The sequence below is a fragment of the Phodopus roborovskii genome, unplaced genomic scaffold (genome assembly GCF_943737965.1).
Source record: "Phodopus roborovskii unplaced genomic scaffold, PHOROB, whole genome shotgun sequence".
Taxonomy (NCBI): domain Eukaryota; kingdom Metazoa; phylum Chordata; class Mammalia; order Rodentia; family Cricetidae; genus Phodopus; species Phodopus roborovskii.
Window position 1 is genome coordinate 10,835,489 of NW_026126424.1, and position 14,626 is coordinate 10,850,114.

Below are 14,626 nucleotides of genomic sequence, written 5' to 3' on the forward strand. Positions count from 1 at the left end.
CTCTTGGCTGATTACTTTGAAAAAATTGAACTTTCACTTTGAAAAAATTGAACATAAGTGATATGAGCCTAGCTGGGCATTGGTGGTACATGCCTTTAGTCCCAGCACTCGGGAGGCAGAGGCAGGTGGATCTCTGTTTGAGGCCAGCTTGGTCTACAGTGCTAGTTCCAAAACAATACATAAAAACCCAGTCTTGAAAAAACAACAACAAGAAAACTCAAACAAACAAACAAGAGAAATGAGCCTAAGAAGCAGTTTAATGCTGGGCAGTGGTGACACACACCTTTTGTCCCAGCACTTGGGAGGCAGAGGCAGGCTGATCTCTATGAGTTCTAGACCAGCCTGGTCTACAAGAGCTAGTTCCAGGACAGCCTCTGAAGCCACAGAGAAACCCTGTTTTAAAAAACAAAACAAAACAAACAAAAAAGCAGTTTAACACCTTGCAATGCTTGGTCTGATAATGGAACCTGTATTTTAATGAAAGCTTTGGAAAAAGCCACTTTCTTCAATTCTGTCCTCTCCTCCTCTTCCTAATCTTGACCCAGTGACTGTCAACTGTGTATTTACTCTAGCCAGTAAAACACTCTCAAATCTTTCTCATTAAAAAATAAAGACAAAAATCAATAGCCCTCCCTCAGTCTGCCTCAGCCTCATTTCTGTAACCTACACAGTCCAAACACTTAAAAATGGCACCGCAGTCCTTACCCACAGCTTTTCTCCCTCTGATAGTGTTTCTCTACTCCCTAGTCTATTTTTAGTCAGACTACGTCATGGGATAGAAGCTGAGCACAGAGCAAAGCTGTACATCACATGTTGAGATGGAGTCATCCTGAATGCTAGTTCTCTAGTGACTGGTTGATTGATTGATACAGGGTCTCACTGTGGATCCCAGACTGGTGATGTCACCATCCTTCTGCCTCAGCCTACTAAATACTGAGAGTATAAGCAGGCACCCCACCCCCACCCCCAGGGATCTTTCTAAAGGAGTTAATAGCACAACTCAAGAGAAAAACCTTCCAGATGAAGAAGGGCTCACAAACATTGCCTGTCCTTCCCTGTAGGCTTTCTCTCAAGGCTTGTATTTCTTCTTTCTGAAGTTTCAGTCTGCTGGACTCATCTCTTCTCTTCAACCATTTTCCACCAAAGGTTTCATCTTCTACACATTTCACATCATCATGCTGTAGATGTTGCCTGAGTGAGCATCCAGTCAAGACCTCTGAATGAGGTTAAAGATGATTCTGCTGGTGATTCACACCGGCTCTGACTATAACAGAGGCACACATTGCAATACGAAGCTTTGCTCTCTGCAGAAACAAAATCTACATATCTCTACAACGTATAGTTTCCTCTTTTAGGAATTTTAAAATTTATCTTTATGTACAGAAAACTTAATGGTGGGTATTTAATCCAGTTTAGAAGTGTGTCCTTTGGCCTTTGCTTTTTTCCTGCTTGGCAATTTGGGCTTCAGATTTAGAACCCAGGACATTGCCTCCCCAATGACAGCAGGTCTCATGGTGTCTGTCATTGTTATTAGTCCAGATAGCTTCCACCAGCTTAGCCAGAGAGATCTCTGTCTTCTGAGTTAGCTTGTGTAAAGGCTGCAGTGATGCATGTTTTCCTGTGGACAAGTCACCCCAGCCTGGCCTTCCTCTTATGATGCAATAGTGGACTGTCATCTTGACACACAGGGCAAGCAGGAAGACCAGCAGCTCAGTTACGTTTATGTCATGGGCAATCACCAAGAGGTGAGCCTTTGTTCTCCACCAAGGTGGTGATTGTCCTGCTTGGAGGACAGGTGGTCTCTTAGTTGGGATGTCCCCTCCGCCAGCAGCCTTTGCTTCTTCTCCTGCTTTGTTTCTAGCCTGTCCCATGGCCGAGGTTAAGCAGCTGTCTAGGGCCTGGGGGAACTGGTTAATGGCAGGAGAGGATGGCCCTTTGCCACTGCAGCCTGAGTAGCCTGGCCATTTGACAAAGCAAGTGTGGGTCTCTTTTGAGCTCCTGGATGTCCTGTCCAATGCCGAAGGTCTTAGGTCTTTCCTCAGAGGGGACTCACCACATTTTTTTGCCCCCTGCTTCTTCATGATGCTGGGGGCCGGGGTCACCTCCTTCCCCTTGGCCTTCTTTTCTTTGGGTATTTTGCTCTGCTGGAGGAGTTTTTTCCCCCTTAAAAGACATTTGGGACTTTTTGTAAATCAAGAGATTATTGTTTTCTTTGCGACAACAAACAAAAACAAAAATAAGAACAACAACAACAACAACAAAAATCCAACAAAATAAAACCCTACCTCAACATTTTTTTATCGGTTCCTTTGAGAATTTCATACACTGTGTTTTGATCATAGCTTCCCCTCCCCCACCACTCCCAGAGTCACCCATCTTCTTTACCCAATTTTCTGTTTTTTCTTTGCCACCTTGAGAAAAAAATAGTTGCACAAACTTTCAGAATTAGACTCAGTGTGTCTTCTCTTAGGATTTTGAGGTAGCCAGGAATCCAGTTGAGCCTGCCTGACCTTGGTAAGTTTTACTGTTGCTGACCCATGGATCCTCTTGGTTGTCAATGGAATGAACTATTTATCTTGTGCATCTGTGGTAGCTGCCCTTAGAGAATTTGGGTGGCAGTGTGATCTCTGGCAGCCCCAAAGCCTCATGCAACCGCCACCTCCAAGAGAAACACATGACACTTTAAATGCTCTCTTCATAGGAAAAGGGCACTGGAAATGAATGTGATTTTAGAAGGTTAGTATTTTATATTTCTTAAAAATTAACAAGGCCAGAAAAACAAACATGGCTTGGGACATTGTTGTTCATCTAGCTTTTATTCCTATCAAAAAGTAGAATCCAGGTTTCCATTTCCTTATATGTAAGTTGCCCAGGAAGCTGGGTAGGTAATACAGCAAAAGTGATGATATGGAAATTCTGGGCTAGGCCTTCAGAGACAATGTTCTCACTCTCCTGTCATCATGGAAAGATACCCCGATGAGCCTTTCTAGGCTGGGAGATGACTTGGAGAAAGTTGCCCAACTGATACCAGCAGCAACTATCTGCTGGGCTGGCAGCACAGATTGCCCAGCCCATTGGATTCTTTGTGCCACAACTATTGAGAACTTCATGATGCTAAGAGCAAAACACAAAGCAAGCATTGGCTCTGCAGAGAAGGGCCGGGAGCGTCAATGTGAACTGGTCCTGATCAAAGGAAGGGTCATCTTGGATCATCAAGTCCCCAGCGAGCTCCTAGCTAACTGTCAATACACGGTTGAGTTCATATGAAAACAGGAAAAATCTCCAGGTCCAGTCCAATACTGACTCACAGAACTGTCAGCTAATAAATGAATGCTGTTTGAAGCCCCTAAGTTTATGATGGTTTATTAAGCATCAGTAAACAATATATACTCCCTCATCTCCTATCAAGCCTGAGTCATTCAGCTTTACTACACTTTCCCAATCTGATGAGGACTGAAGGGTGCTTCTCACTGTCACATGGTTCTCTTTGTTTTTTAAAGATTTATGAAATAAACAGTGTTCTGTCTGCATATATCCCTGCAGGCCAGAAGAGGGCGCCAGATCTCATTACAGATGGTTGTGAGGCATCATGAACTTGCTGGAAATTGAACTCAGGACCTCTGGAAGACCAGCTAGTGTTAACCACGAGTCTCACATGTTCTCTTTGTACTTAGGTGTATGGACTATTACTAATTGTGCGACTTGGATCACATCTAATCGAGTTTTCCTTTGATTTTAAGATAGGGCCTTGGTACACAGGTCCTCCTGTCTCAGCTTTTTGAAAGCTGCAGTTTTAGGTGGGCGCCCTAGGAGACTATCCCTTTGTTTCTTTGGGCTTGTATTTCCTTTTCTGCAAAGTAGAGATAACTTTTTTTTTTTTTAATGTAGATCTGTTAAACTTTCATGTTATGACATCCGAACAGTACTCAGCCAATGCTTTGTTGAACAAATGTGGTGACTATGTTGTATCCAACCACACTGTCCATAAAGTTCAGGAGGAAAGTTGCAGCAGAACCACAGAAGACATCTGTACCCTCGAGGTGAAAATGGATGAGGCCCTTCCTACTGTACCGGACTGAGAGGCAGCAATGAGCCCTGGACACAGTCAGGTCTCCCGTTCCTCTGCGTGTTGCTTTATCCAGCACCAGCTTTGTTGGTGTAAAGTTGAGAATAACAAAGAGAGTCTATGTAGCGTTAGTGGGAGGGTTGAATGAAAATCGCCCTGGAGCATAGAATGTGCCTACCATATGATATTTAAAATGTGAGTGTTGGACAGAAATGCAAGCCAAGGTCACTCAGAGGAAAATGACCGAATTTGCTTTGTGTTGGTCACAGTATTGAGAAACCTTGGGATCTATGCTTCCTAAGCCTCCATGTAAACCGTGAAGGCAAGCTACCCTGCTCTAGCAGCGGCTTTCCTTAACAAGAAAGACATAGCTTCTCGTTTATTATCTACCCTAAGAACTCTTCCTCTCTTCATCTTCAGCATACCACAGCACCCTCTTTCTTCCTTACTCTCTCTCTCTCTCTCTCTCTCTCTCTCTCTCTCTCTCTCTCTCTCTCTCTCTCTCTCTGTAGCTTTGGAGGCTGTCCTGTCCTGGAACTTTCTCTGTAGACCAGGCTGGCCTCAAACTCACAGAGATCCTCCTGCCTCTACCTCCGGAGTGCTAGGACTAAAGGCATGCGCCACCAACACCAGTTCTTCCTTACTCTTAAGTTAAAAAAATTCTATGTGTTCACCAATTATTTTTTGAGTGCTTATGAGTACACAGTAGTCTCATAGAGACTCTGATTAATAATTGATAATTTCAACACACCAAGAGCTTGAGAAGAGTCATTGAAGGCTCCCCGGGGGAAGACGTGTGTAGTGTGGGACCTATAGCATAAATGAGTGCATCAGCTGAGCTGGGGGCTGAGGGAGAGTGGTGTGAGTGTGGCGGACGAGAAAGAAATCTAAGGCTCCCAACGCATCATTCACAATTGTAGAAGGAAGAGAAGACTTGGAATTTGGGGATTTTGAAGTAGATAGATATTGATAAAAATGAGTTAGAAAGCAGAAGTTCTTACTTCTGGAAGGAAGCTAATGGAGGCAATTTGTTTATCCAGTTAAGATATTTGACCTTTATCCCAAGGGCAATCAATGGAAAATCATTTAGTATTTAAACAGAGGCATGATATTTAGAAACAGCATTCCCTGACTACAATATGTGGAACAGAGGGCAGGTCTGGAGGCTTGCCACCTGTTACTGTAAATAAAGTTTTATTGGCAACCATACACATTAATTTGTATTGTCTTTTAGGTCTTAGGTGTCCAGTTTAGTAACTGACCACCTGGCTCACAAATGCTGAGCAATTTACTATCTGTCTCTTTTAAGAAAATTTGGTGAGTTTAGATACTGTTAATATAACTTGGGGGAACTAGCTAGCTTTGGGAAAGGCACAGGAGGAATTTTATAAAGGGAGTCTGAGGAATTAATCACACAACTCTTGTAAAGTTATTAAAAAACATTCTGTCAATTATTCAGACATATGATTTTAGCTTTACCTTGGGGACTCCACTCCTATAAGATGAGGGTAAATAACCCAAAGTTATAGTTGTAATGTAAACAACTAAAGGATAAATGGGTCATAAATAAGAGAGAAGGCTAAGGGCTAAAAATCATGGTTCAGGCCTTTAATCTCACCTCTTGGGAGTTTGAGGCCAGGCTGGTCACACAGTGAGTTCCAGGCTAAGGCTATAAAGTGAGACCCTATTTAGAAAAGAAAGGAAGAAAGGAAGAAAGAGAAAGAAGAAAGAAGGAAAACGACAGGAATTGGGAAAGAAACAAGCAAATTAAATTGTAGACTCCTTATAAAAGGAGACTTGTATCTTAACTCTCCCTCCCTCCCTCCCTCTCTCTCTCTTTGTGTGTGTGTATACACCTAGGTGTGTATATCAGTTAATACAGTGTGAGCACACAATAGGACAGAAGATGTATTTGGTGAACTGAAATCTTAACACCACGGCATTCCTGATACCTGCTTTGTGGTCCTGAAACTTCCCTGTTCGACACAGATTGACCTACAATAGCTGAACAAATCAAACAAACCCCTTTTCATTTAAATTTATTTATTTTATTTCTTTTTAAACAACCCCAGTAAAACATCACCTGTAAGTGTATTTAATATGTCCTTCCTTCAAAAAGACCGAAGCTGCGTTTTAGTATATTTATATCACAACAGTAATGGCAATAAACAAGTTAGTATAACCCCCATTGTTTATTGAGTGCCTACTAGACCTGAAATACAGCACAGAAGACACTAACCTGAGTCCTTCAATCCCTATCGAAAGCCTTATCATTGCAGACGTGTGCAGATGAGGAAACTGTAGCTTGAAGGGTTCACTTTTCTCGGGTCATGGCCATGTCAATGTGTCTGACTTTAGCGATTTTCGTCTCAGTCACACAAGCCCTGGCTGCCTCATAGACGGGTCACACTGCTTAAAATCCTCCACCGTCTTATTGCCTGAGCAGAGTCTACATAATTTAGGGTGGTGTAATTTATTTTTCATAATCTTTCATGGTCTTAGTGGCCTTGGCTTCTGCCAGTGTTTCTGTGAGTGTGTAGTGTATATTCCTGGTTCTTGGAATTCTTGGAGGACATTCCGAGAGTCCCTCCATGCATCTGTGGGTTCACATATCCCCTCTCTTCATGGAGACCTCTTCCTTCACATCTGCCTGGGTTTTGGGCTAAAAATCCAAGTTCCAACCAGCGTCTCCTGTGAGATCTAACCTCTCAGTGTTTTGATGCTCCTGTTGGGAAATGGCTATATGTTTCTAGAAATGGTTATACAGAAAGGACTAAGGTTTTCCAGCCCACTGCTTGATCTCTGGAAATGCTTGGCTTACATGCCATTCGACTTTTTAAAACCTTTTATTTATAAAATAGGGTAATATGATGCCTCAGTGCCTGACACATTATAAGTACTCAGAATAAACACTCATCATTCAGCCCCTGTGCAATTAAATAAGAGTCACATAAACTATTCTAGCACAATCATTTTGAGCACACTGTTCCTCCAGAGTGATGCTCTCTCTAGCCATCCTTTTAGGCTCAACAAACTATTTTGTGACTTTTTTTCCTTTTTCTTTCAGAGATCTGCCTGCCTCTCCCTCCCCAGTGCTGGGATTAAAGGTGGATGCCACTACAGCCTGGCTTCTGCTTTGCGTTTCTGATCTTCAGCTTGACTTAACCCCAGTATCAGTCTGTAGGTCTTTTATTTATCATGCCACAGGTGTGATTTGGCAATGTTTACTGAGTATTGTAGGCTGAGTTTTCCTGTCCTGCAGCTGTTCTCAAATAATCACTCAGAGGCTTATTATGAATTACAAATGCTCAGTCATTAGCTCAGGCTTGTAACTAACTTTTACACATAAATTAACCCATCCATATTCCTTGCCTATGCTTTGCCATGTGGCTCATGGCTTGCTACCTCATTTTCTACACTTTCAGCTTCCTCAATGGCTTGCTTGAGTCTCCTGACTTTGCCCTTTGCCCTTCTTCCTCCCATCATTCTCAGTTTGGCTCTCTCCCTAACTTTATCCTGTTCCACTATTGGCCTGTCAGCTTCTTTGTTGAACCAACCACAGTGACATATATTCACAGTGTACAAAAAGATTATTCCACAGCAGAGTATACTTTGCATTACACTTTCTTTCTCTTTAACAGTAATGGACTTGAACCTAAGGCCTCACACATGCTGGGCAAGTGGTCTACTCTCCCCAACTCTCCTTTTAGTTTTTATCTTGAGACTGGATCTCCCAATGTTACCCACAAGGTCTGTAGCACAGCCTGGAACTTGCAGTTAGTCTGTTTTAGTCTCCTAAGCAGCTGGGAGACTGCACTACCAGACCTGGCTTCTTCTCCAAAACCGTTGGAGTTCAATTTAACTCTCACAGTAATTCAAGTTAGGTCTTATGAGATCTATTTTTAAAATAATTCAAGATATCATCACATTTTTTCAGGTAAAGTAACTGAGATTGACATAGCATACTTAAGGTCACACTGCTAAAAAGACGTGTAAAAACTGGCATTGTGTCACCAGTGAAGGTCAGAGGACAACTTTCAGAAATCAGTTTTCTTCCTTCTACCTCACGGGACCCAGGGATTGAACTCAGGTTATCAGTCTTAGCTGTAAGCACCCTTACTTGCTGAGCCATCTTACCAGCCAGAATGGGCGAGGTACATGTTCATGTGATTTCATGTATTTATTTTCACAAGATTCTAGTTATTTTGTAACAGATGGTTTGAAAAGTAGTTTTGAGCATCTATCTCTATGATACCAGTTTCCTAGTAAAAATAAAATACGTGTGTGTGTGTGTGTGTGTGTGTGTGTGTGTGTGTGTAAAACAATTTGTAAACTTGCTCAGCTTTTTAAAGGAGAGAAGCGGGGGAAGCTGTGGGGATGAGAAAAGAGGTTTACTGGGGTGACTTGCAGTCGGGTTTTGGTGGACTGAGTTGAGAACTTGAAGGGTGTGGTGGTAGAGGGAGGTCTGAGAAAGAATGGAGGGATGTCATGAAAGGCAACCCCGAGTTCAGTCCCCAGCACCGAGTCAACTAGGAATAGCTGCACAAGCCTTTAATCCCAGCACTTGTTAGTGGAAGCAGGTGGACCAGAATTCCAAAGTCACCCTCAACTAGGTAGTGAATCTGAGACTAGTACACATTGTTCAGAGGACAACTTGTAGGAGTCACGGGTGTCCCAAGGATGGAACTTAGGTTGTCAGGCTTGGCAGCTGCTGCCTTTGCTCACTCAGCACCCCCTTCTCTCTCTTTCTCACTGGTCCCCAATAATTGAAGTTTCTGAGTCGGGTGACTAGAGACACGATGATTCATTCCATGGCAGAGAAACTAGAGAATGAAGAGTATGGTTTTCCATCCTGAAGTGCACTCCATCTCCTTTGATCCTGGAAGTTAAGCAGCATTGGACTAGTGTGTGGGTGGAAGAATGAAGAATATGGAGAAGAGGAACAATGCATTCTGTATTTTACTACATTGGAAATGGGAACACATAGCAGTGTACTAGGAATGTAGGTCTGGAGCTCAAGAGAGTTCTCAATGGCTACTGTATTGGTGGAGATACATTTTGGAAGTATGGGGAGATAGGAAAGACAGTGAAGATAAGGTCAGTAGTGGGTGAGGTCATCACCTGGATTAGGAGGAAAGGAACTGAGTTAAAGGTTAACTACAAAACACTGAGTTAAATATCAAAGTAGGAAAGTGTAGACATTCTTGGTTTCTAGAAGCCATCCATACACTACTGATATGAAAAGCCCAAGGGCTCTCGGATTTCGGTAGGAGCTTATACCGAGACATAAGAGCTGAAGGTGGATCAGGTAGACTACTTTGTGTGTGTGCATGCATATGTGCACATTATATCTGTGTGTAGGTGTGTTCACCTGTGTACATGCATATGGAATCAGAAGTCAGGTCAAGCTGGGCGTCTTTCCTCTACCGCTCTCTGCCCCGCTGCTTTGAGACAGGGTCTCGTCGTGAAGCAGGAACTTGCCATTTTGGCTAAAATAGATGGCCAGTGAACCCCTGGATCTGCCTGCCTCCCCTGTGCCCCGAGGCTGCGGGTGTGCCAGCACTCTAGGCTTTATAAGTGAGTGCTGGATTCAGAATCAGATGAAAGGGCAATATATTTGGAGAATAAAATAGACATGCACCCTTTACCAAGAAGGGTGTGTGTATGGGAATTTCAAGGAAATGAAAGAAAAACATGGTAGGCAGGATGGAAACCTCCTTAGCATTCAATGTAATCAATGAAAAAAAGAAAAGGACTCATTCTAAGATACACTATTGGGAAGTTTCAGACTTTCTTTTCTTCTTTGGTTTTTTGAGGCAGAGTTTCTCTGTAGACCAGGCTGGCTTCAAACTAACAGAGATCCACCTGCTTCTGCCTCTGGAGTGCTGGATTAAAGGTGTGCCCTACCATCACCAGGATAAATTTCAGACTTTCAAGACCGGGAAAGTGTAGGAAGAAAAAGAATTCAGAGAGGCTTAGGGACCGTGGAGGCTTCTGCTGTTTCAGCACTAATGGGAGAGCAGGAAAAAGGCATTTTCTAACTGTGTGCTGAGTACCCATCCGAAGAGGTGCTGGGTCGGTGAGAATCAAGTCAACATGGCATGTTTGGGTGGTGGGAGACATTACTGCTGGGTGTTTGATGGACATGATAAGAAATCTGGATAGCATTTATGTTAGATACATAAAAATTAAAAAAAAAAAAAAAAAAAAAAAAAAAAGGCAAAGCCAGTTACTAACTCCAGAGGGGAAACCTTCAAGAAAAATGTTATCACACACGCTACTTGACTTGGCAATGCATTCTGTTGTCCTAGTCAGGATGACGTAAACCTTAATTACTGTTTATTGATTGTGATGAGGCTAATTTGGGAACAAGGGCAGGGCACATGTTGAAGGATGCAGTGGCAATGGTGTTGTGGGAAAGAGCTAGACCCTCAAATACTGTGACAAGATGTCAATCAACAATGTCTAGAACAGAAAATCAAGAAACTGTAAGAATAGTGCTAAATATTATAGTAAACCAGAATTTTTGAGGAAGTTTGATTAAGAGTAACTAGAATTTAGCAGGACGGTGGTAGTCCATGCCTTTAATCCCAGCACTCAGGAGGCAGAGGCAGGAGGCAGATCTTTGTGAGTTCAAGGCCAACCTGGTCTACAGTTTCAGGACTAGCTCCAAAGCTACACAGAGAAACTCTGTCTTGAAAAAAAAAAAAAAAAAAAAAAAAAAAGAGTAACTAGAATTTAAAGGTGAATAAAGGAAATGAACTGTCTAAAGAAATCAAATTACATACAAGTTTCACATTTCAGTAGATCTACAATTGATATTTCCCCCTAAAGTGACTTTTAAACAATTCATTAAAAAGTCTGAACATTCAAGCTGAGTGTATATTACAGTGGCTCTTGTTTGAATTAGATGCCAGCCTGGGCTACCTGAGATTCTGTCTCAGGGGATAGGGGAAGAAAACAAGTTTTGAGATTCAAATAGTATTTTCTGAACTCTTTGCAGATCTCATTCTTTGTCCTCAATATAGTCACCGTGTCTGTGTAATCTCATGCTCTTGCAGTTGGTGATACACTCATAGAGGACAGCCCATAGTGTGGCATCAAGTACAGTGCATGCCTGTAGGCTTGCTTGGCTTGCTTGGTTATTACTGTTGTTGTTAGAGAATTATAGATGCCAAAGGTAACGATGGTGCGGTTATCAGGAGACAGCAGAGCAACTGACAACCAACAATGATGAGCTAGGAGAGTGCCTGCAGATGACAGAGTCCCCAGATAGCGCTGTGAAATTTGTCCTATCTGGACTGACCCGACAGATATGTGCACGTAATATAACCATCACAAGCCCACGGAGTTATGAGATAGCTACATGAGTACACGAAGCAGCTATGGAGCAAAGCAAAACAGTCAAGGGCTATGCAGGTTGTGAAGTATCTATGATGAAACAGGTGTGGTCACAGCACTGCTGTCCCTGCATGCTCTGAGAGCTTAGGGCAGAACGTGGGGGATCTTGCATGGTCTTCCTGGTTGCGTTTCTGAACCCGTGGCCCATAGAGTTTTTCTCTACGGTTCTGCCAAGACCTGGCTTTCGGAAATAACTAAGTTGCTGTTCCATTTATATAGATGAAGAAATCGAGCTTTGGTGAGGCTGAAGACAGCTCTGCTAAAAAGCATTCTAGGTTCTAATAAACAGGATTCCAGTCCTATTACTTTCCTGTTGAATATAAATACAGATGTGGTGTGAGATTATGTGTGCATTTTCTGTCCTAATTCGACAGTAGACATATCGCTGTGTGCGTACATATTAGGTCAAATATGTAAGCTTTATTAGTAGGTCTTCCTCACTAACAACGGTCCTATGCCATTAGTGGTGGACTTTCCAAATGACTCAATTCATTTAGAATTTACCTCTTTCTAAAAATAGGACTTGTGACGATTTTGGCAAATAATACAGCTTACATGTACTTCATTATTTTGATTTTTTTTTTTCAGGCATTTCTGTCTGATTGATACAGCAAGCACAGTTTATGGACTTGGCAACTTGGGATACTCAGTCTGTAAAAAAAAAAAAAAAAAAAAAAAAAGTTCAGTCCTACTTAATTAAACACCCTAATCGCAGAGGGGTCCTGGAAGTAGGTAGATTGCTACTGTATCCGTTTTTTTTTTTTTTTTTTTTTTTTTTGTTACAAGGCAATCAAATCCAGGGCCTTGGGCTTGCTAGGCAGCAGCTACACTCCCAGACTGCTTGCGGTCCTTCAAGGGTGTTCTGCAGTGGTTTGGGAAGAGGCTGCTCAGAGACAACACACCTCTTACACACACACACACACACACACACACACACACACACACACACACACACACACACACACACACGCCTCCTACCCGGCTTGGCACGCACCTGCACCCTCAAACCAGAACGGGGCGGGGCTCGACTTTGGCCATGTCAGACGTGGCAGGGAAAAAAAAAAAAAAAAAAAATCAGCATTTGCCCTTTCATCCCCTTCTCGATAAGCAAACCATGCCGATCATTTGCCCAGCATTTGGGCATATAAAGCAGAATTCAGCACTGGAAAAGGTTTTTGGTTCCGTGGCGAGCCGAGGCGCTGACCGCCGCGGGGGCGGACTCACATACTTCTCCCCACTTGTGAGGTCTGTGACTGGCTGGGGTGGCCCGCGAACCTCACACTCGCTCACTGTCCCCGGGGCCGAGGGTGAGCTCTCCGGATCCCCTCGCAGCCCCCCGCCGACAGTGCAGTTCCAGCGCGGGGAGGAGGGCCCCACGCGCGGCCTCCGGGCCCCGCCCACTCCGGCCTGGGGTCGGAGCCGCGGAGAGCGCCAGGCGAGTCCGAGCGGCCGCGGCCCCTTTAAGGAGCCGCTCTGCGGTAACCCGAGCCCGCAGTCCGGGCGGGCGCGGCGGCAGCGGCGGCGCGAGCCTCGGCGACTGCTCCTTCAGGCGTCCCCGGCTCCCGCGAGCATCTCGCGCGTGGCTCCGGCCGGCGCAGCCTTCGGGCCGGGCCGGATGACCAGGCGCCTGTGAGCCCCGCTGTGCTCTCCCGGCCCCGCGCAGCCGCCGCCCGCGCGACTCATCCCGGGACCCGGCACAGGTGACGCCGTTTGGACGGGATCCGGGAGGAGGGCGGCCTCGCCCAGCGCAGCTTTGGCTCACAGCGCCGCGACGCACCGGCCTAACGCGGCCGAGCTCGGGCGCCCGAGGCGGGTGGGAGCGCGCGGGAGGCTCCCGCAGGTGTGCGGCGGCGCAGCATCCTTCCTGCCGCCGGCCCCGCGCCGCTTGCCTTGGCTTGGAGCAGATGGTGTCCTCGGCCCGCGGCCCCGGCGTCGCCCCGAGATCCACTCGGCTCTCTCCGGGCTGCTCGGTCAGGTCCCAGCTTTCCAGCTTGGCTAGCGGCGCCCCAAGGGGTCTGAGCCCCAAGAGGGTGGGTGCAACCTCTGGGTCTGCAGGGGACGCTTTCTTGCAAGAGACCAGCTCCCAGTGGGGCGCATCAAGTGGCACCCTCATCTTCCCCAGCCTCTTTCTGAAACAAATAGCTTTTATTTACCCTTGTGGCTCTCAAGTGGGTCCCAATTTTAGCCAGCCTGAGGGCTGAAGTCTAGTGGAGTGGGGGAATTGGTTTCTCTTTCCAGCCACTATATCCCCTGGCGAGTTGATTAAAGTAAGCGTTTTCCTTTACCCTGTCAGGAAAATGGGATCTCTAATGCTAGTATTTATTTTCCCACCTCTCCAAGATGGTAGGGAAACCTGTGTGAGAGTAGTTTTGAGTTGTTCAAGTTCACTTAAGGGTCACTTGCTGGCCTGTAGGTTTATTTTTTTTTTTTAATTGCGTTTGCAAGTCAGTGGGACATGTATATAAAGTTGCAAAATATTAAAAAGCGATCTTTGCCGTTTAAATTAATTGAGATGCCGGTTTGGAGGCAGTGTGGAAGAGTTTGTGTGGAAGGTGGAACTTAATGTGTAAAGTAGGCAAAAGTCTGTCATTGTATTTAGTAAAACCTTTACATAGTCAGGAAGTTGGAAAAAAGGATCTTGGATGGGGATGTTTTGAGGTGAAATGTGCCTGGTGGAGGGAGCACTCCTTACTTTATAAGTAGCTCCTGCCAATAAATTCAGGAATCCCACTTGCCATTTTTAAGTGCTCTATCAGGGTAAAGATCTTTTTTTTTTTTTTATTTTCCTTAAGTTGTATGGATGAAACTAAATTGGATATATGTATCCATAATGTTGAACTTGAAAGGCTAGCATGTAGAGCTTCTTCTCTACATGGTGATCCAGAGAAGTTACTTTGGTGGTGCTTCTCCACCCTCTCCACCCCCACCCCCGCCCCCCAATCCCTGCAACCCCTTCTCTTTCACACACCGCCTCTGTCCAGTGTTTGGCTCTTTACTATGTCATCTTGCTTGAGTTTTATCTGTCTGGGCTGAATGCCTTTGACCCAGTTGCTTAGTCATTATTATTAGCTTTGTGTGTCTGTTCCTCCCAGTAGAAGCCTTCATCACTTGAGGAAAAGAATTATGGGTCTTGCCACTGAAGTCCTGTAGTCACTTGGA

At 44.6% G+C, this 14,626-nt stretch overlaps 1 protein-coding gene across 2 annotated transcripts in view; it reads left to right on the forward strand.

Annotated features, from left to right (window-relative positions):
- Nucleotides 1–12,539: 12,539 nt before the first annotated feature.
- The window catches only part of Tlcd4 (TLC domain containing 4), a 51,277-nt gene continuing 49,190 nt past the window's right edge, over nt 12,540–14,626 (forward strand). Inside the window, exon 1 of one of the 2 annotated variants that reach the window (XM_051185591.1) lies at nt 12,540–12,712. The gene's annotated coding sequence lies outside the window, so the exon portion shown is untranslated. Of the gene's footprint in view, nt 12,713–12,759; nt 13,168–14,626 lie in introns of those variants that run through there. The other variant, XM_051185590.1, reaches the window with a different exon arrangement.